The sequence below is a fragment of the Falco punctatus genome (assembly GCF_963210335.1).
Source record: "Falco punctatus genome assembly, chromosome: 1".
Taxonomy (NCBI): Eukaryota; Metazoa; Chordata; class Aves; order Falconiformes; family Falconidae; genus Falco; species Falco punctatus.
The window spans coordinates 96,183,946-96,203,867 of record NC_137580.1 but is presented as its reverse complement, the minus strand read 5'-3'; the positions used below and the strand labels follow the sequence as shown (position 1 = coordinate 96,203,867).

At 45.1% G+C, this 19,922-nt stretch overlaps 1 protein-coding gene across 15 annotated transcripts in view; it reads left to right on the top strand.

The window, feature by feature from the left end:
- PITPNM2 (phosphatidylinositol transfer protein membrane associated 2) overlaps positions 1-19,922 on the top strand; it is a 141,329-nt gene that overhangs the window by 48,518 nt on the left and 72,889 nt on the right. Inside the window, exon 1 of one of the 15 annotated variants that reach the window (XM_080369645.1) lies at positions 12,294-13,256. The exons of 13 other annotated variants lie outside the window; for them this stretch is intronic. The gene's annotated coding sequence lies outside the window, so the exon portion shown is untranslated. Of the gene's footprint in view, positions 1-12,293; positions 13,257-13,297; positions 15,782-19,922 lie in introns of those variants that run through there. One more of the 15 variants, XM_080369647.1, reaches the window with a different exon arrangement.

The following is a 19,922-nucleotide window of genomic DNA, read 5'->3' as shown; positions in this document are numbered from 1 at the left end:
TCCTCCCCTTTTTCTCTTTTTTTTTTTTTTTTCTTTGATGCCACACAAAACCACTTCTCTGGAGTAGGCAGGTGTGTAATGGAACATATTTAAGCTCTTCTTTTTTGCTAGGTGTGGCTTATTAGCTTAAAGCTGAAAATGTGTGTTAGTGGTAGTAATGTGTTTCTTTTGTTGAGTGTTCTTTACCTACGGGGAGGTTTGTTTGACCGAAAAAATCAATTGCTTCTTTTGCACGTTCCGGTGTTTATTTGCTTAATTGATCCTGCTCATGAGGAAGACTTATGTTCTGGAAGGCTTTACCCGATGTAAGAAAAAGTTAAGAAGTTCCTTTGTGTTTAGTGACACTAACAACAAGAACACCCCCATAAGTAACAGGGAAGAAAGTTGCTTATAATCCCCAACAAGTTTGTCCTCTGAAATACCGCTGCTGGGAAAGGATGGTTACTGCCACCAAGGCAGCCTGAGGGATCTGAAAAAAAGTTTTGTTGGCATCAGTTTGGTGTTAACTGTGTTACCTCTGAATGCCCAAGCTGCTGGGGAACTGGGGTGGATCTTGCACATGTATATTTTCCCCACCAGAATTACTTATTTCACCATGTATTTTTTATCTTGTCAGCTTTTTGAGGCTTTTCTTTTTCCCACTGTGGTTTCTATGGAAATGTCACGGGTTTGGGTGGTGTGTAGTAACCCTCATGACTGCAGTAGAGTCACTCTCTGTCTTGCTTAGCTTGTGCTAATTTTGTTCCTGAATCGTGCTGCAGGGAAGGGGCAGAGGGTGTTTGACATTAACTAGGGGTGCCACTTCCAGAAACAGCAATCCAAGAGATGCCTTCTCCGTCCCCTTGAGTTGAGAAGATTAAGCCAAAAAGCTGCAGAAGCTGGTGTTGCCAGGCAGGCTGGAGGATGGACCTCACAGTCACCGGTCCCTGGCGTGTGACGCATGCCAGGAACGGTCCCAGAGGTGGGACTGTTGATTTAGGGGGTGAAGGAAGAGAGGGGCTTCTGTGGCTCACCCCGGGAAGGATGCTTCTATGGAATTAAAGGTTTGACTCTACCACCTCTTCCAGAATTATTTGTACATGCTAAAACATCTAAACAAACCGGGAGTGTTCCTAGCTGTGTGCACAAAGCTAAATGCATTTTAAAATAAAAACTGCTGACATTTCTTTGAACTGTCCTTAGTGTGAATCAGAGCACTCTGTTTTCCACCGTTTCTCAACACTGGGAACACCAGGCTGGGCAGCAAAGATACTAGCTCTGCATACAGGGTTGGTAGTGCCTTAGGGAGATAAATGAGGCACCTTGTTCCACCAAACTAGAAACTTGCCATTCACATAAAAAAAAAAAAAAGCATGTGGTATTGACTAGCTGATGGTTCTGTGTTGAACAAGGCTTTTCATCTGGAAATACTGTCAATCACCTTCACAGCTGAAGAGTTTGAAGTGGGTTGTACTTGTGTTACCGCGACTTTATGTGTGCTCATCTGCCGTAGTGGTTCAGAGAACTTCTTCCAAAGAACTGTTCGGTACAGGTGGCAAAATACCATCGATGTCTTCGGGTATAAGAACTGAACTCGAAAGGTAGAAGTGCATTTAGTTAACTAACCCCCTTCCACTTTGAGTAGAACTTTAAGTAATAACTTCAGCATTGGTCCTAGGGCACCTTAAACCATAAACAAGGGGCTGAGGTGGGATCTCGGAAACTGCTGCCTTTGGTGCAAATACCACACTTTGCAGTTCACGCTGTTCTTTTGGGTGGGAGCTTTACAACCTCCTTGTGTTCGTTAGCTTTCTTCCTGGATGTGCCTGTTGCCCTTGGTCTGGCAGCGTTTCTGAAGGAAGAGGAGCTGGGCTACCCAGGGCGAAAGGTGCTGGAGGAACACAGAAGATCATCCACTTTGTCCTTGTTGTCTCCCCTTGTGCTGCACCCAACGCAAGTTGGCTTGGGTGAAGGGAGGGGAAGAGCTTCTCCCAGGGGGGTTTCTGTAGCCATTCAAAGAATGGAGGTGTGGATAAAATTAGAGGTATTAATGTATGCTTTTACCAGGTCATCTTAGCAAATAATTTTCTCCAATAACTGTGACAAGCTAACCTGGGCCTTCCAGGGAGGCTGAAGGAATGTGTCCCTGAATCCCAGAGGAGCTCAGTACTGGGAAGTGTTTGGGAGGCTGATGCTGTTGTTTTGTAAATTTGGGAAGTGATTGCCAGGGAGAGGAATGTGAGAAAATTACTTCCTTCCCCTTCAGATATGGTCAGTTTATAACTGTTTGACTAATCTGGCTATCTCATTTTGCCTGGGATGATAGATGGGATCTGTGCTCTGTTTATTTGGATCCTTTGCTGCTAAAGGAGCACATGACCCTATTTTGAAAGTGTGAAAACTTTTGCAGGAACAAATTCTATAAAGAGGAAAATGCAGCTTTCTCTACTTTCCCCTGTACCAATTTGAAAATTCGGTCATTATTCTGTAACACAACGTAGTTACAATCCCGTCTGTCACCATGAAACTGGAAAATATTTTCAGCTCAAAATAAACTCCACAAGGAGAATAGTTTCCATGTTATCCCCTATTCAGAGGAAAGCTACTGGACCTCAGTCCTAAATAAAGATTCCAGCCAACTTTGGTGCTTTAAGAAGCAGTAGTTGTCCTAAATTTGACCGCTAGCTTAACAAGTCCACTTTCCTGCATTGATCAAGCCAGCTGAGCAAGTTTCGCATCAGCTTCTCAGTGTTGCTGGTGCTTTCAGTCACCTTAGAACAGTGATTTCAGTTGTGTAAAATGTAAGGAAAACTCTTCAAAATGTAGGTATTGACCCATCAGTTAGTTGGCAAGTAATTTTCAAAGCTTACCATAATCCTTTTTTCCTCTTTAGTCCCACTGGAAAAAAATGCATTAACCTGTGCTTGAGAAGGTGATGATTTGCTTGGGTTTGATACAGCTAGACATATTTATTTTGTAAGTGGGAGATGCTTCTAATGTGTTTAGCAGTAAAGCATCCTCAAAGCCAGCCCTCTGAACAGCTTGCTCCTGTTCTTTCTCCTGATGGGGCTATTGGGATTTTGTAGCTGAATTTGCAAAGAGAATGACAAAGCTCCTTAGATTTATTTTTTTTTTTTTCTTTTCTAATTTCAGTGATCAACAGGCATCAACTGCATCACTCATTTATGATGCATTTTTAGAAGTAGCAATTCGGGTTAGTTTAGAACTTGGAAGTTTTCCCTCCCATTAGCTAATTATTGCTATTATACTCTATTGTCATTATTGTCACTCAGGGTATTTTTGAAAATTAAGGGTGAAAAGTGAATGCATAACAATGAAACTCATCAATGAGGCTCCCGGAGCCTATTGTGAGTCACCCTTGCTGATTTTAGTGACAGAAATAAGTTTTCTCTTAGAACCCTTGACTCCTGCAAGCCCTGCAGTTACTCACTGTGGGAGCAGAAGCTGGTTTGTGTTCTGGCTCGTGCCTTGGGAAGAGCCACTGCCACCGGCACGTGGCCAGGGAGGCATCTCACCCGCGTGTGGCTCCTCTTGGGCCGCTCAGCCAGCTTCTCACCTCTCCACCTCAAGCCTAGGGCTAAGTGGTTACGGGTTTTACTAGCTTTTGGATGTTTTTGATCTTTTATAATTTTTATTAAAAATGCTGCAGCTGAATCAGTGCTGTCCTGGGGAAGGACGGATATCTGGTTCTTGGCCAAAGCCTGTGTTTTAGTGGGAGAGCAGAGAGGGTAAGTCCTGGATTTACATAATTGTTGATGCCTTTTTTTGTGTGTGTGTGTGTGTGGTTTCTCTCCTCTGGTCTCTTGTCTGTATAATTGCACTAAAAATAATGGTGAATGCGTGGAAGTCATCAGCAGGGCAGACAGGCTATGGTATGCAGCACTCGCTTTCGGGGGAAAAGCAACTAGGGGAGTGGTTAACGACCTTTGACTTTGTTAACCTCACACACCTTCCCAAGAAGCACAATTGCGAATGATGTTTTCCTGCTTTTTCTGCCTTCTGTTTTTTATTATTTTATTTTTTTGCACAAGGAATTGCCTCCAGTAGAGTTCAGAGACATTGGGCAGCTTCTCCACCTGATGTGAGCTGCCACCACACTGGAGTGGTCAGTCTGGGCAAGCCCATGACCTTCCCTCAGATCCAAAGTTCTTCGGTTCCCAGATAATGACGCTCTGATTCACTTCCCTTCTAGCTGCCTTGCTGTTCCTCAGGTAGCATTCCTACTCCTGGTAGGAAACAGAGCTTTATATTGCATGTTACGGTGAGACATAACCCTGCCCGCAGCAGGCTGGGGTTTGGAGAGGGTTCCTGTATGGGCAGGTGTGATGTAACCAGCGGCTTGTGAGAGGTAAAGCATCCTTTGAAGCACTGATTGTACAGCTGTCAGACAGCACACCAGGTGAGATGGACTGTGGAGCTGATGAACAATCGCAATTTGTCTTCCCCACCCCCCCAAACTGCAGGATTTCTTCATCCCATCACGGCTTGGTGCCCTGCTTGCACCTGGGAGTGTTATGAATGTGTTGGTTGGGGGCAGTTGTCTTCCACAGTTTGGAGAGTTCACAGCACTGTGCTGGAGAGGTGAAGAGGGATAAATATATTAGTAAATCACATAGATGAAGCCATAAGGCATCAGTCCGGAATGAACTTGGCTTGTGTCTTAATTGCATGACATGAAACTAAACATGTAAATTGCGCACCTGAGCAACTGAGACAATCTTTTAGAAGTGGTGTATGTAATAAATAAACTGTTAGCAGGTTGTCACTAAAACTGTGGATCGTTAGTGCTGCCATTGCTTATGCTTTGCTTTGCTTGTAATTATCGTGACTGGTATTTTTAGGGTAGCTTTGCAGCTTGTCTATTTTCTGCCCAGCTGGCTAAAAATGTTCTTCTCACGTGACATGCTAAGTATTCTCTTGGAAACCGATGCCATATATATCCTGAACTTCCCTTTCTGCTGATATCTGGATTCATTCCTTAAAATTGCAACAGCAGGAGCTGGAGGAAAGGTGTCCCTTTTTATTAAACCCTGTGCATACAGCTGTTACGGTCTTACGAGTAGCTTGAACAGTCGCTGCAGCTAAAGCTGTTAGACTGGAATGTTTTTGTTTGCTTTAGCTTTTGGGTGGTATTAGCCTTAGTTGTAACCTCTTTCAGTTTCTGTTGTCTTTTCTACAGACTTCCTAGAGCTCTGATCCTGCAGTGAGTCCATACAGATGGAGTCCTCCTGCATTGAGGTGTGAGGTCGCAGTAATGAGGCCAGACAGCGGGCACCCGGCTGCTGCTCTCATGGTGCCTCTCCACTTGGTAGTGCTCACTCTTTCCTACTGGAGTCACAGGGCTTTGCTGGTTTTATTTATTTCCTTATTTTAGGGTTGTCCTTACAGGAGGTTTGCTCTGCTGATGTGTCTCCTGTCTGGGTTTGCAAGATATCTAGGCGCGTATTTCGTCAGAGGTGTTGAGATCTGCATGTTGCTGGTGCCCTACCCTGGGACTTGTCCCTGCTGTCCTGCCTGAGCTCCAGCCGGCAGGGCTATCCCGCACAGCTGGCCCTGCTCCAAAGTCTGTAGACCCTCAGCACAGGTTGAACATACTCATCCAGAAGAATGCGTCTACTTGCACGTTATATATGTGAAGACCACGCTTGATCTGAAAACTCAAGGTTGTAGTGGGAACCTTCTGGTAAAAGTGGGAGTTGTTCTGTGTCCTGTTCTCGATAACACCCACCAATTCCATGCAGGCTGTTAGGTGCTGCTGGGTAGTCCGTAGGTGGAAAAGGTCTTAGGAAAAGGCATCGTTTGTGTGCTCTTCCAGATGAGGAGCAGAGCCTTTGCCTTGTGCGTTTGGGCAGCGTTGTGTAGGTAGATCTAGGGCTTTCCTGCCTGGCTCTTGCAGCGATTGACTGTGTGTGCTGTTGCAGGGAATGCTACATCAAAATGCCATCTAGAACTTGCGAGACACTAATGCACAATTACTGATTTCTGGACTTTGCTGTCATTCAGGATTTTAGCTTCCTGATACAAGCAAAATAAAAGCAAATCTGTAGAAAAGCAGAAATTGAACTTTTAGGCTAATGAAGCTGTATTGTATCTGACAAATGGGTAGCTAATCTACTGGAAAAGGGGGAGGGTTGACTTTTAATGAGAAGTTATTGGATGTTGAATAGCTCTTAAATTGCTGTATTAATAAAATGGACAATCCTCTCTAGATTGTCTCCTTAAAGTATTCTATTAATTGAGAACCCCCTCTAATCCATTCTTTTAAAAATTAATTAACATTTTGAAAAACATTTCTTTGACTGTAGTGACCTGATTGAGATTAAAGTGGGGTTATGCCATGACTGCTTCCTTTATGTGCTTTAGCTGCAATTTATGGACTCTGATAACACTAACTTCATATATAAGGGCTTAAGGCATCTAAGAACAAGTCTAATGGGCTGACTTTTTTTGTTAGTGTTTTGAATTGGCAGCAAATAAGAAAATAGAAATGAGATGAGAAAACAGGGTCTGGTGCCTGAAGTGAGAACTTGGATATTATTTTCAGTTCAGCTACTGATTTCTGTTTTGACTGTGAGCCAACATTTGCAGTGAATTTTGGACTAAACTATCCAAACTTCACTGTCCCTCAGATGCTTGCGTTACCTGTAGAACCCAGGTAACTTTTATCACTCAGAATAGTTGTCCTTTGCTTCATGCCCTGTTGTGATCAAGTTGAAATGTTCCAGCTTTTTGGCTTCTCTGCCCGCAAGGCACTATTACTTTTCTGGATATGCTTTTGGTGGGTTTGACTTTCCACCTGCCAGTTCCAGAGGCTTTTAGATGCCATCACGCTTGCAGCAGGCGAGGAGGGTGAGCAGCATCTCCTCTCGTGGTGAGGCAGGTCTGGTGCTGTCTGTAGGGGCCAGCACACGCATGTGCTCTTGATGTTGCCATCTAAGAAAAGTCCAGATCGCAAATCAGGTCACTGTTTACAAAGCAGATTTATGTCAGATATAAATACAGCTGTAATGCCCTTTAATGAAGGGCATGTGTGGCTCTTGCAAAAGCTGCGCGGCGCTCCTGCCATCTGATAGCTGACAGACAAAGCTGGAACAGCGAGGACAGAGAAATTCTCAAGGTGTGGAACAACTGGCCTGACCATAAAGCCAGGACAGGAGACCGCACCGCTCAGTCAAGGCCTTCGGAGCTGCCCCTGAAATCTGAACTGATAGGGTTTGACATTTTCTGCTCTGTGCTTTGCTTCCTCAGCTGCTGTTGGCCTGGAACAAGGTTTCCATCCTATGGCGCATCTAATGAAAAGGAAAATTTTGTGCCGTAACCTTTTGTGGACTTGCTTTTGTAACGCTTTCTTGTAAAGGATGCTTCAAAAAAATGACATTCTTGATACGGTTTGGATATTTGATAGGGAACAGAGAAGGAGAGTGTATTTGAACAGGCGTTGGAGGTCAGGAAACAGATTTTGTTTCTTCAGTTTTGATCCTCATTGAATTGCTTTCTTTTGTCCCCTATCTGCAGAATGAAACCTTGTTGCAGGGCACCCTGACTGACTTGTGAAATTTAATTTGTAGTTGCATTGTAAATGGGTTGAAATCCCATTTAATTTGAGGCATAAAAAGACATGGAATTCCACATGAGCCCTCAAGGAGCGTGAGAAATCCACCCTTGGGAAAGCTTGCCTTGTTGGGCTGAAACCACAATTTGTGGTGTGCGGTTTTTCAACGCTTTGTTACATCCAGAAATTCTCCTTAGGAAAGAGAATTGTTTCCTGGAGAGGAGTTTGAGCACAGCCACGTCTTGGCTTTTTGAAGCCAGTGGCAGTGGGGAGAGGCTATGGGAGTGGTTCGACAGCAAAATGGGTCAGAATAAAAGGCCAAAGGAATTCTTCGCAGTTTCGTCTTGTGGATTTGACAGCCGAAAGGTTAGTTTGTTTTGTGATTCCCAAGATATTAATGCCGCTGTTAGATTCAGAGTACAACTTAATTACATCTGATAATGTTAGCCACAGCAAAGATTATTTGCACAAGGGTTTGAGGATACTGCTTTAAGGGAGGGTTTGAGCATCCTTTGAACTTGACTAGTTTCTTTCTTGTCATGTGTAGAAACAGGGGGGAGGTCTGTAGCCCATGTAGGAGAGGGAGGGGTGAACGTTTGGTTGTGGTCGTGCTTATCCCGAGTCCCGTGAAGCTGCACGTGGTGGCAGGCTGCCTGGGCGGCTCTACTAGTCTTCATTCAAGTTCCTGCATCAAGCAAGTCTGGATCTACCCAGACATAAAGGAAACAGCAAAGTTCTTGGAGCTTCTAGGTGCTTTCCTGCAGGAAAAGGGCATGCCTGTGTGCTACAGGAGAGGGGGTGGGATGTGTGCAGAGAACCTCTGTGTTCTTGGAGAAATTTATTAGATGTGATATAATTCTGGGGATTATTTTAATTTCTGCAAAAATTACTGATAGCTCTAAAGTTGGTTGCTAAGAAGAAAAAAAATTTCTTTTGCATTTTATTCTTGCAGAATTGGGCTAGTTATCAGGGAAACTTAATCTACTTGAGCTACCCCACTCCCTCCTCCACCTAAAAAAAATTATTTTGTGGCAAAGGTTGGACCCAGAAACTCCTGAATCTGTTCCGTCACCAATCCTCTCTTGCATGTTGGACCAGATAATGATTTCTCTCTGTACCTGAATTTCCCCGCAAATGAAGGATAATGATGGTTGCCCATGCTCCTGAGGTCAGGGCAGAGCTTTAATGCATCTATCAAGTGAAGCGAGATGGCTGCAAGGAGTACAGCTGGGCACCAGCCAGGTACCACTGCTCTTGTAGGTCTGGAGCAGCTGCTCTGCTATGCCTGTGCTTACTCACGTTGGGTGACTCAGTCAAATACTGTTGTTTCCTCTTTTCTTGCCAGTACCTGCATTTATCTCCTTAGGCACCTCTCCTGTCATTTGCTTGCAGCAAATTCATCATTTATTATTACTTTTTTGGGAGACTGCCCTGATGGGTTGTGCAGGTTTCCCACTGAGGGCGTCCAGGCTGGCTGGGGATGCTCGTGTTCCTCTCGTGGTGCCACTTTCCCTGTTACATCTCATCTTATTTCACAACAAGTCTGCAAAATGATGGAAATGCTAATTGAATTGCATGTCAAGAAAACCAAACAAATGTAAGACTATACACCTGGCCCTGAGTTTAATCTAGAGAAGGGTTTTATAAATACTAGGTAGAAACACACTGTACTTTGTGTTCAGAAAAGCTTGTACCAAAGTTAAATATACAAAGGTGCAGCTGGCTTCCCTCCTGGGAGTGACAGTGTCACTCTGCGGTGTAATCAGCCTCCTCTGGTCCCATTCTGTCTCAGCACCTGGGTGTTGTGTTATGATTGACTTGACTGCCAGTGTCCTCAGCCTTGAGGTTCGTGGAGGTTTCTCTGTGTTGTGGGAAATTGGAAGATGGATGGCTGTGGTGGTAGAGAAGTATCAGGGCTGTTGAGACGGTGGTTGGTACGTTCAGAGAAGGGATTGAAGAGGGGATTAAAGAAAAAAAAATCGCAAGAAGGGGAAACCAAATGTGTGTGTGGTTTTTTGTTTCTTGTTTCTTTTTTTTTTTTTTTTTTTTAAATAGCACTTTACAGGTATCTGTTGTTGAGGCTTTTAAAATTTCATTTCTAGGGTTTGCTTGCATTAAAGTTATAGACACAACTTGAGTTTTATTTTCCCTTCCAATACGACATGGCAGGGCATCCTGTGTTTTGTTTCTGTTGTCTCTCCAGCCTATATGTAACGGCAAAATACATGTTCAATATTTGCCTTCCACATTATGTCTATATAATACTGTCCACTTCCATTTCTTTGCCATGAAAACTTGATTATTTGGGGGGGGGGGGGGGGGGGGGGGGGGGGAAGGCACCAATAAATAGTGTGTTTTTTCCAATTTTCTAGCTAAACTAATAACTCAAGATCTTGTAGGAGTTTGGGGGCTACAGTGGGGATCCTGGTGTCTTGGGCAGATTTCAGTTTCATTCTGCTCTGTAATCACAGGGGTTTGATTTTCTTAAAGAGAACATGTCTCTGTGTGGTAGCTGCTTTTCCTCTGCTTATGCTCTAGGAAAGTGAAGTGTGGTCTGATGGATTCATCCATGTGCCTTTCTCTTTCCCGAGTCCTGGGTTCAGTTTCCAGGTTTGGCTATGTTCTAAGTGATTGTAGTCTGTCCCTTGGGGGCTTTTTTGGGGGGTGGTGGTGTGGGAGGGTGTTGGGTTTTCCTAGGGGAGGTGAGAGTGGGGGATGTGGATTAATGCTTGGCAGTATCCCTGGGGTCTCTCACTGCCTGAACTGACCGTCCTGGTTTGGAAGAAGCATGTGAGGCACCCCCCAGCTGCAAAGGGGCTCTTTAACCTCGTGCAGAGAAGTGAAAATGGAGCCTCAGGCCTACATCTTGCTTCAGGGCTTCTCTTCTCACCAAGCACAGTGGTCACAGCAGCTTCTGGGTCGACGGCGCCGGTCCTGGGCTTGTCATCCCTGGAGGTGACAGGGTAGAGGCGTAGGAAAAAGTTGGCAGCCAGCAGCCCTGCAGCAATGAGACACCACGTTAGAGGGAGAATTACCACCAGGAACTGTCTTTGTCATTATACAAACTCTATGGGAGATGGGCTGGGATGTATACGTCCTCCTGGATGCATAATGGAAAAATAACTTTTCTAGCAGTGGGGTTAGGCTGCTCGAGCCAGTCTTGGGTCTTAATAGTTACATAAAGCCATATTGTGTAGTCTGTAGGAAAAGCTGCTCTCTTTTAGGGCTTTAAACCCACTTCAGCCTCAGTTGTTTTGCAGATGTGTGTTCTCCAGTGGGAAGGCAGAGGCAGATGTTAGCCTCCTCCGGGAAGACTTTCTCCCAGTTCCAGTAGGCTCCTGATTCAACCCTTGCATGACTGAATGGTGTCTCCTCTTCCAGCAGCGCATGGAAATATTGCTGTCCTCGGTGAGAACCACTGTGAATCTGTTTAGTCTTTACCACTAGCAACCTGAGAGCATTTCTTCTTCCTGGGATACATTCCCACAGGTCCAGGAAAAACCTGCAAAGGTCCTGAGTTTTATGGAGGTGCAGCTGTGGCCCCTGTGCAACAGCTGGATCTGGGACAAAGCGAAGGGCCTGGCCCCATCAGATGCGGCTCCCTGTGGAGGAGCCTGGAGTTACCTGTCCTGTGGCCCTTGGCTGTTGAAGTGGCTTAAAACAGAAACTTTACCCCCTCTTTAGACTTCTTGAGGTATAAACAGCAGAAATTACCCACTGATTTGTTACCCAGACCAAAGAAGAAACTGCGCTGGTCTGGCATATGGTTCAGTTTGGCCTCCTCTGCCTCAGCCTGCAATCTGCTTAGCTGAAAACACCCTGGAAACCTATGAATTATGTAGGTGTTATTAGAGGCTGGGGGTTCTGTGTTATGGTCAGTGTTAAGAAGGATTTGCAAAAGCAGTAAGATCTGATGGTTTAAAAACGCTACATCACTTTGTATGTGGGATGTGGAATGGTAGCGGGGAAAAAATAACAGCGGCCCCAAATGTGCTGAATAATGAACTGAAAATGGTTATTGATTATCTGTGCGCTTTCATTATCCCGCTGTAATCTCAGAGCAGCTAGCCATTCTTTTTTCTTTATTAAAAAAAAGAAAGACTTTCAAAGGCACTTATGAAATATTTAGTGAAATTATTTCCAAGATCAAAACTCCAAAGAAATTACACAGCCACAGAAACCTTGTTAATCTGTTGGTGTTACAGATGAAAGACGCGACAGAGATTATTAAACGTCTACTGCTCTTGTGCGAAATGGCCTCTTACTTTCGATCTCGGTTGAAACGTTATTCATCAACCTCCACTGCTGCATTTGACTTTCCATGCAAGAATTTTAGCTGTCATTACAAGTTCCTTCTGATGGAGGAGGACTTTCTCTATCCCTGTTTTGCCTTTAGGCAAGGCGCAGCTCAGCCTAATGAAACCAGCGTGAAGTATTAAGGTGCTATAACACTGACTTTGCAATTGTACAGTGTTTCCCTCCATGAAATGGTCTTTTTAAACCAGCTATGAATGTTCATTCCCTTTTCCACATGATATTTGCATAAGTGAGGTCATAAAACATTATTTCTATCTAGACTGTAACTCCTGAAAACGAGTAGCTGTTGATGTCCCGTTTCAGTTAGAATGGGGAGTTACTGAGGAAGCAATCCCGAGCCTGTTCAGTGTTGACTTAGATCCAAAAATTGCATTTTTGTGTCTCAAAAACAGGTTTAGTGGATATCCAAGTATTTTGAGATAAAAATCCAAAATAACCTTGAGAAATGGTCTGAAATGGCCTGTAATTTGGAAAAGATGAGTGCCAAGGCCCACGAATAAGCTATACAATGAGGGGTGGCTGGTGTGGTGGCCGTTCTGAGAAGTGAGACAAGGCTGCAGTGGCTGTCGGACTGAGTGGCCATTGACTGCCTGAAGCTATTGGCAAATACCGCGCAGAGGTACATGGACAAGAGTCATGGGAAAGGCGTGAAGTTACCCTTTTCATTCTTCAGGACTGCTGTGGCTCACCCCAGTCTTCGAGGTGCGGGTGGGTGAGAGAAGGGGTGAAGAAGAAAGGCAAGGGAGAGAGGCATTACGTCTCTGAACATGAAAAAGAGGAACTGCGGAAGAAAATATTTAATAAACCATTTGCTGCCTCTCCTGAGATTAGCATGAGAGGAGCTAGAACTGTAGTGATGGTGACTCAGGTTAGACAGCAAAAGCCTTTTATGTCTGTAAACAATCTGGAGACTCCGAGATTCCTTGTTTCTGCAGCTTGAAGTGTTTTTTCTTCATTCTTTATTTTTTTTCTTTTAAAAAAGATAAATAGTCCTGTTTCCTGAGAAGGTTTTAGCCATAAGGTCATTTGTCTTCAAAGCAAGTTTGAGCGTGGTAGGGCTGGGCTGTGTTTGCGCTCGGCTGCATGCCTGAGGAGCCTCTGAGTGGGCTGGTCACCAGTGGTTTGCAGAGCTCTTGCACCTCTCGAAATTTCTTACCCTCCATTTCTTGTTTTCTTGCTTAGTGACTGGTAAGATTAAAGAGTGGGAGCTCTTATGACTTCCTGCTCTTACTATAACAGAACCCTGTGCAGCAACTAATGGAGAGAGAGAAGAGGGACAATGTGGATGCCGTCTTGAGTTGGATGGGTGAAGTCATCCCTTGACTCTGGTTCACCCTTCGTCTTTCTCCCATGCCTCGCTGCTCCCAGCACCTTTGCTACGAGCTAAGTAAAAGGATTGTTTCACAGGGCATTAAGAGCATGGCTGGGTTTGTTGTTGGCTTTTTTACAAGCGAAGCCTTGACCAAGTGGTGGGGACTGCACCAAGTGCACTTCTGCTCATTCTCCTCTTGAATTCCATCAGGGAGAGAGATCATAGCACCCAGAGGTGTGAAGTATAAATGCGATAGCCTCCTTGGGGGGGCTACCTTGGAAATTAGATAAGTTTGGTTTGTTTTTTTAAACCTGGCCAGCATCCCATTTCCCTGTCACTGCTGCTCGTGGAGTGTGCAGGCTTCTGAGTGGCAGTGGCCTTCAGCTAATAGATGTGCCACAAATGAAGGGAAGGTGCTGTCCGTTGCTGTGTGCCTGTAGCATTGCATAGATTTTTCTTCACAGGAGTTTACTCAGCCACCAGCAATTTTCAGTCTTGTTCTCAGCCAACACGCTGCACTTACCACATTGTCGATGCTGCTTTTAGTTTTGTTTCCCTGTGTGTTGTGTATATGTATTTGTGTCTCTCTATGAAAAAATATATATAAAATACATATTACACATCTATATATGTATTCATATGCCTTTTGTAATGTCTGCCTACTTTCAGCATGTAGTGCTGAGGGACTTGGGCTAAGTGCAAGCCATTAAAAGCAGGGTCTGTCCCCTTTAGCTCAGCTGAATGGAGACATCTAGCTATGCAGAGGCCACAGGATGCTGGGTTTTGTTCGTCTGACTACTTGGAAACATTTAACCTTTAATTTCAGACGCGTTCTTTTTAATATTCAACTTTATCCCCAGCATCAGCAAAAGGATTAGAGGCTGGTTTGTCTTTCCCTCTGAACTCATCTGTGACTTCAGTGTGCATATTAGTTCTTTTAATGGCTTCTTTATTAGTTCATTATTGCATAACCTCCAGGCATGGCAGGACTTGAAATGGTAATTTTCCAACTGAAGTTCAGCTGACGGACTTCATCTGGTCCCCTTGAAGTCAGCATGTGAATAGAGAGGGCTGGCTCACTTTGCACCACAGCATCGCTTGCAAAGCAGAAGGAAAGGAGTAAAGTTTTCCTCTCCCCAGATGTTAAAGGAGTGCTCTGAATGGAAAGTATGAAGAAACAGTACAATATCCTGGAATTTTTAAGGAGAAAAGGTGGGATGTGGGTGTGTGTGCGCACACTTTGGTGTGGTGTTGCTTCCCCCCCCCGCCCCTATTTTTTTTCTCCACCCTTTTCCCTGTCATTGCTTCAAGCTAGTATTTGGCTGCCCAGTGAACTATAACAGGATTTAATAGCTCTAGTGTAGCTATATTGTATTTGGACTGATTCCATCCTTCTGTTGTAATAAATGTCTGCTTTACAATGAGCTCTTAAATTCTACAAGTGACGTCAAATTGTATCTAATAATGGAAAAAAGATCAAGTGCTGCAAATGCGACTTGTTTGCTCTGTGTGTCTTATCAAGCAGTGGTTTATCCTCAGCCCGGTGCAGCGCTCTCTGCGTTTGTGGTATCTTTTGAGTTTACCCTGAGGTTTACACCTGAGGAAAATTGATTTCCATGCATGCTTGCATTTTCCTCTTCCTCTCCTCCCCCTGCCTTTTTCCCTGGCTGTATTGTAGGCTGTGGCCAGACCTGGAGGAGTCAGGCACAGGGAGCACCCCCGGCTCAGCTGCCAGCCTCAGCTACGCTGCACCTACTCCAGTGCGGGGAGGACTGTGTCATGGTTTTGCAACGTGAGCAAATATTCATTAGCTGCTGATTCACTGTCAGGTGTGATATAAGCTCAGTTGTGAAACTCGGGCGTGTAAACATCTGCGTAAAAACTTCTATTTCAAAAAGTTGTGACAGATTAGATGCATGATTAAGATGTACAAGTACAAAGAACATTACTGACACCATAGCCTTTAAGCAGTGAGCGTGTGAACTGTGCACTTTTAAGGAGCTTTAAGTTTTGATTATTTTTTTTTTTCGAGCAGATTGTTAAATCTGCTTAGCTGTCAGTCAGAAGGTACAGCCCACACTACCAAAACTGAAAACTGCTGATTTTAAAAAGCTCGTTCTGTCTCTTCTGTTTATTGCACATGTGCATGTGTGTGAGAGACTGTTTTGTGTGTAGTGTTTGAGTGTTATGGCAAGTAACAGTAGCCACAAAGTTACTAAATAGAAATCTTGGGGTTTTTTTAACCTTTCAGTGTGAACATGGCTTGAAACAGTCCCACTGGACAGATCACTTTGGTGAGGCTGGGAAAAGAGGGGAGAGAAGGGAATGTTAAAATACAAGCACTCAATATTCATCTGCTTGCAAAACCCTCATAAATTGAATTTTCCCCTTGACCCTTTTGCATAGCGATAGTTATTCATGTGTGACTGGAGGAAGCAGTTGTGTTCCGGCTGGTATCATGCTAAGCATCATGCATTCACAAAACGGGACGTTCCTCTCTGTCCCACAGCAGCGGGATGTGGGCAGGACAATGATGAGTCCGTGCCGGTCCACACGATGGATTGCAGGCTGCATGTGCTGCAGCCTTTGCCAGGGGTCAGGTAGGCAAGGCTGGCGAGCAGGGGCTGAGGAGGATGTTTTGCAGATGCTGATGGAAAGCTGCTCCTGAAAGGCAGGGACACCGTGGACAAACAGGATCAGAGTGATGGATAAAGGGAATGGTCCTTACAGCAGTGGTATTCTGGATAGATAAAGCTGAGCAAGATTGCTTTTGGGCCAGGAGGGAGAGTGCTGCATTAATCAAGGTGTAAGTGTTGAGGCTGCATTTAAAAAATGCTGACTTAGGTCCTAGGAATATGTTTCATGTTTATGCTGCTGCTTCTAACGGCATAAATAAATCCAAGCGCAGTATGTATGCGGTGCTTCCAGCTGCGGGAGGGCACCGTATACTCCTTCAGGGAACACTGCAGAGGAGGGAAGGTGGCCAGGCTGCTAAGCCTGATATTACTTCCCAAGGTCCGACTGTTTGATACACTTGAGACCAATGCTCACATGTCTTTGATACCGCTTTCTTCAAGGAGGCAACTCATGGGGAATGAAGGAGATCTAGAGAACCCAAAGAAAGTCTTTAGGGAGGTGGGTGAGGTCTCCAGGTAATGCCTTTGCTCATCCTTTTAGATGCTTGGTTTGGTTTTCTTACAGTTGTTTCTGTTAATTATCTTTTGTTCCTTAGTTACATGAAAATATTGCAAAGAAAATTGTTTGATAGCTGAGTCAAGGGTATTGATCTTCAGCTGCGAGTGTCATCTTTCATAAGGGAGATTTTTCTCAACTTTAAAAGTCAGCACAGCCCTAAACAGGCAGTAGTTGATTAAAAACCTGAGACCAGGGCTGGTGCCTGCCTCTGCTGCTGGCTCCTGTGCAGCCCTCCATGATGGGTTTTTCCTTCGTAGGGTGAGTCTTTTAACTTTATAATAGTGTGAAATGAACCTCCTGCGTGAGGCTAGAAAAAGCTCATTGTAGTTGCTCTGTGCATCTGGGGATTTTTCTTCCCCTTTGAAAATGGGAAGTAGCAGCCGTGGCGTGGGGTGGGTTGTCGCTGCTGTGCCATAGTTCGTTCCAGCCCTAAAAAGCCTGTGCTCGGCAGCCTGGGCATGGAAAATGTGAGCTGATCAAAAATTAGTTGTTGAGGTGACAGGTAGGAGAGCTGTAACAGCACGGCTGGGAACAGGGTGGGTGGCAGCCCTTTTGTAGCCTGACCCCCCCGGCGTGAGTGGTTCTCCTGTGCCAGACTCAGATGACGTGTCGTGGAGCCAGGGTTTTCGCTGTCATACTGCGTGTCTGTACCCTTCAGGGCCAGCTGGTGAAGCCTGGCTGGGGTTTGACCTCCAGGACTCTGGCAGCAGTTTTAACACCCTTCATGCATTAACTCTTATTCCTTAATTACAAGCTGTCAGTTGTCATCAGTCCTCTGCTACCTTCTTTAGTAACAGGGAGGCTGGCCCTGATGCTCCCCAAGTGACGACCCCAGACACCAAGTTCATGGGCTAAATGGAGAGCTTTTGCTGGGTCTCTTGATTTGTTCAGCTCCTGCAGATCCTGATAGTCTCCCCATCTCCCCCCCCCCCCCTCCTTCAAAGAAATCACACTTTCTTAAAGAATTTGTTATTGTTGCAAGGGAAACCGTTTAAATCAGAAGTAAAGGCAGCACACTGTGCCTTAGCTTTCAGACAGCCTGAAGCAATAGCTCAGAGGTGGACCTGACTCATCGCAGCAGGATATTGACTCTGGAGCGTAATTATGATGCTTTGAGAACCTGATTTTAAAATAATTGAGGTATAAAATTATGCGCCTGGCTTTCACAGTTACTACAGCTCTGTGTATAAATTGAATAACGGCCTGTACAAATGTGCCACTTGGCTATAGCAGAAATAGCAGCGAGTCTGGAAATGTCCTGCGTCACCATTATTTACCTTTTGCTGAGAGAAGCTGGCTGCAAGCTGAGTTTTGCAAACAGCCTTGGGCTGCTGCTGGTCGCGGTTGTGCAGCCGCAGAGGTTTGGCAAACCCGTAGAAAGTCCAGCTTGGTGCTGGGCGGCTGGACAGCTGAAATCTAGCCTGCCGTCAAAATGCTGGCTGCTTGCTAATCCCAGGACGCTGAGCATCTCTGTTCAAACACCCCTGGCTGCTGGTGGCAGTGGGCTGGGTGTGGGTGGGTGCCAGGAACACAGCTGGTGTTTAGACATCTGTTTTCCAAAGCTGTGTCGTCGCTCCCGTGCTTCCAGAAGGGCTTTCTCTTCTCTGCATAGCAGCCATCGTGTCTGCAGACAAACTTCTGTGGTTTGTTCCAACAATACGGTAAGCAGCCTTGGTGAGCTTTGATACTCTGGGAAGTTCCCAGACTTTGGCAGGAGGCTGCTGTCCTCAGTGAGTTGTCCGAAAGCACAATTTTGTCACCTCTGTCCCATCTGCTGTGGAGTTCCCCAAGATCTGAATCTGGTGAAACCCCGTGTTTATCTTTCACTGTTTGCCACCTGGGCTCCACTGCTCTTAGACGTGTTAGGGCAGGTTATTTTCAGCTCAAAGGCAGCCTAAGCTGCGAACATAGTATTGTTTCTTTTAAACCAGTCTAGCTTTAAAAAAAAAAAAAAAAAAAAAAAAAAAAAAAAAAAGGCAAGTCAGGTTTGTTCTCTCTGTGCCTCCTTCAAGGTCAGGCTACTGGTCCCGGGTGCCTTTTCTTCTGGCCCCCTCTGTTTGAGGTTGCAATTTGGTTCTTGCTGTTGCCCAGTATGTTTCCAGGGTTATTTTCTCCCCAGCTTCTGGGAACTGGTTGCAGTAGCTGGAGTGGGCAGCTGCCAGAGTAGTTTTCGGGAAAATTGCCTTTCCAACAGGCACATCATCAGGACCTGCTGCTGCCTGGAAAGCTGTGGGCTCAGCCAAAACGCAGCTTTTAAACACTGACCACAGGGAAGTAGAAACCTGAAGGGGAACTGTACTGGGAAACCTCAGCTTTGGTAAAAGTGAAGCTGGAAGTGGGGCCAGGAGCCGCTGCCCTGGCTGGACACGCTCCGCATGCCGGGTGCTTCGAGGCCGCTGCTGTGCCTGCTCGGGGCTGAAATGGTTGGGTTTTTTAGGCTGTAATAAAATAAGCCCTCTTGTGTCATGGCTGCCTGAATTATTACCTGCCTAGCACTTCATTATAAACACATTTTTTCCATCTTGATACTGGTTTCCTGCCATTTTATTGCTTTTAAGGTTCTATTTTTTGTTTTATTCATCTCTTCCAATCGATAGAAATACCCTGTTGTTAGCAAGCGGCAAAGGTGGATGTGACTGATGTCCTTATGGTGGAAGCAGAATCACTTTCTGCTTGCTTTCAGAGCATTTGGGGAAGAGGAATGGGGGGCAGGGGGAGCTTTTAAATCTAATTTTTGAAGATCTCTATAAAGCATAACAAATTGCTTAGGACAGGTAGCTGAATCCCCTGCTGCCGTTACTCCAGGAGTTGGGATTGTACCAACGCGGATCTGGGGCCAGTGCTTGAGATCCGTCCTCTGGTGGTTACTGTTGTTCTTTGCCATGAGGCTAATTAAAAACCACCTAATGAGATTATCTCCACCTGTTATGGAGAAGTAGTTTGATGGAGGAAATCCTGCACGTGTATGTGGATGCACACACTTCTCCTCATAGGCACAGCACTGTTGGGAAGTGCAGACTTCCCAGAATTATTCTTTCCAAGGTTTGCTGTGGCAAAGATTATTTTTTTTTATACACCCCCAGCTCCACACACGCAGATTGCTGATAGCAATAAAATGAAACAGAGAACTGAATTTGAGAATAAATTGTTTAGATGATGCAGCACCAGACAGAACTATTCCAGAAGACTCAGTCGGGGATGGATTTGCTTTCCGCATGCCTGGGTCAGGCAAACCCTTCGGCTGGGACATGGTGAGCAGTGCCCTTGGAGTGCTACACAGATTAGAGATCGGTAGACCTTGGGTTATAAATACTAAATTTAATTCAGTTTTTATATATACACATTTATACAGCCCAGGTTGCTTTGTGACCATGGGCATGTTTTAACCTCTCTAAACCTTGTAAAAGGTTGGCGAAGTGCTGTGCAAACATTGGGTAGCGCTGAGACCTGTTGATAGCAGTGTGGTTTCCTGGTTCCCAGACCACGGCTTAATCTACTAGATAGGTTGGTTGGTTTTATTCTGGGTTTTCTCCCCCAGGTATAGGG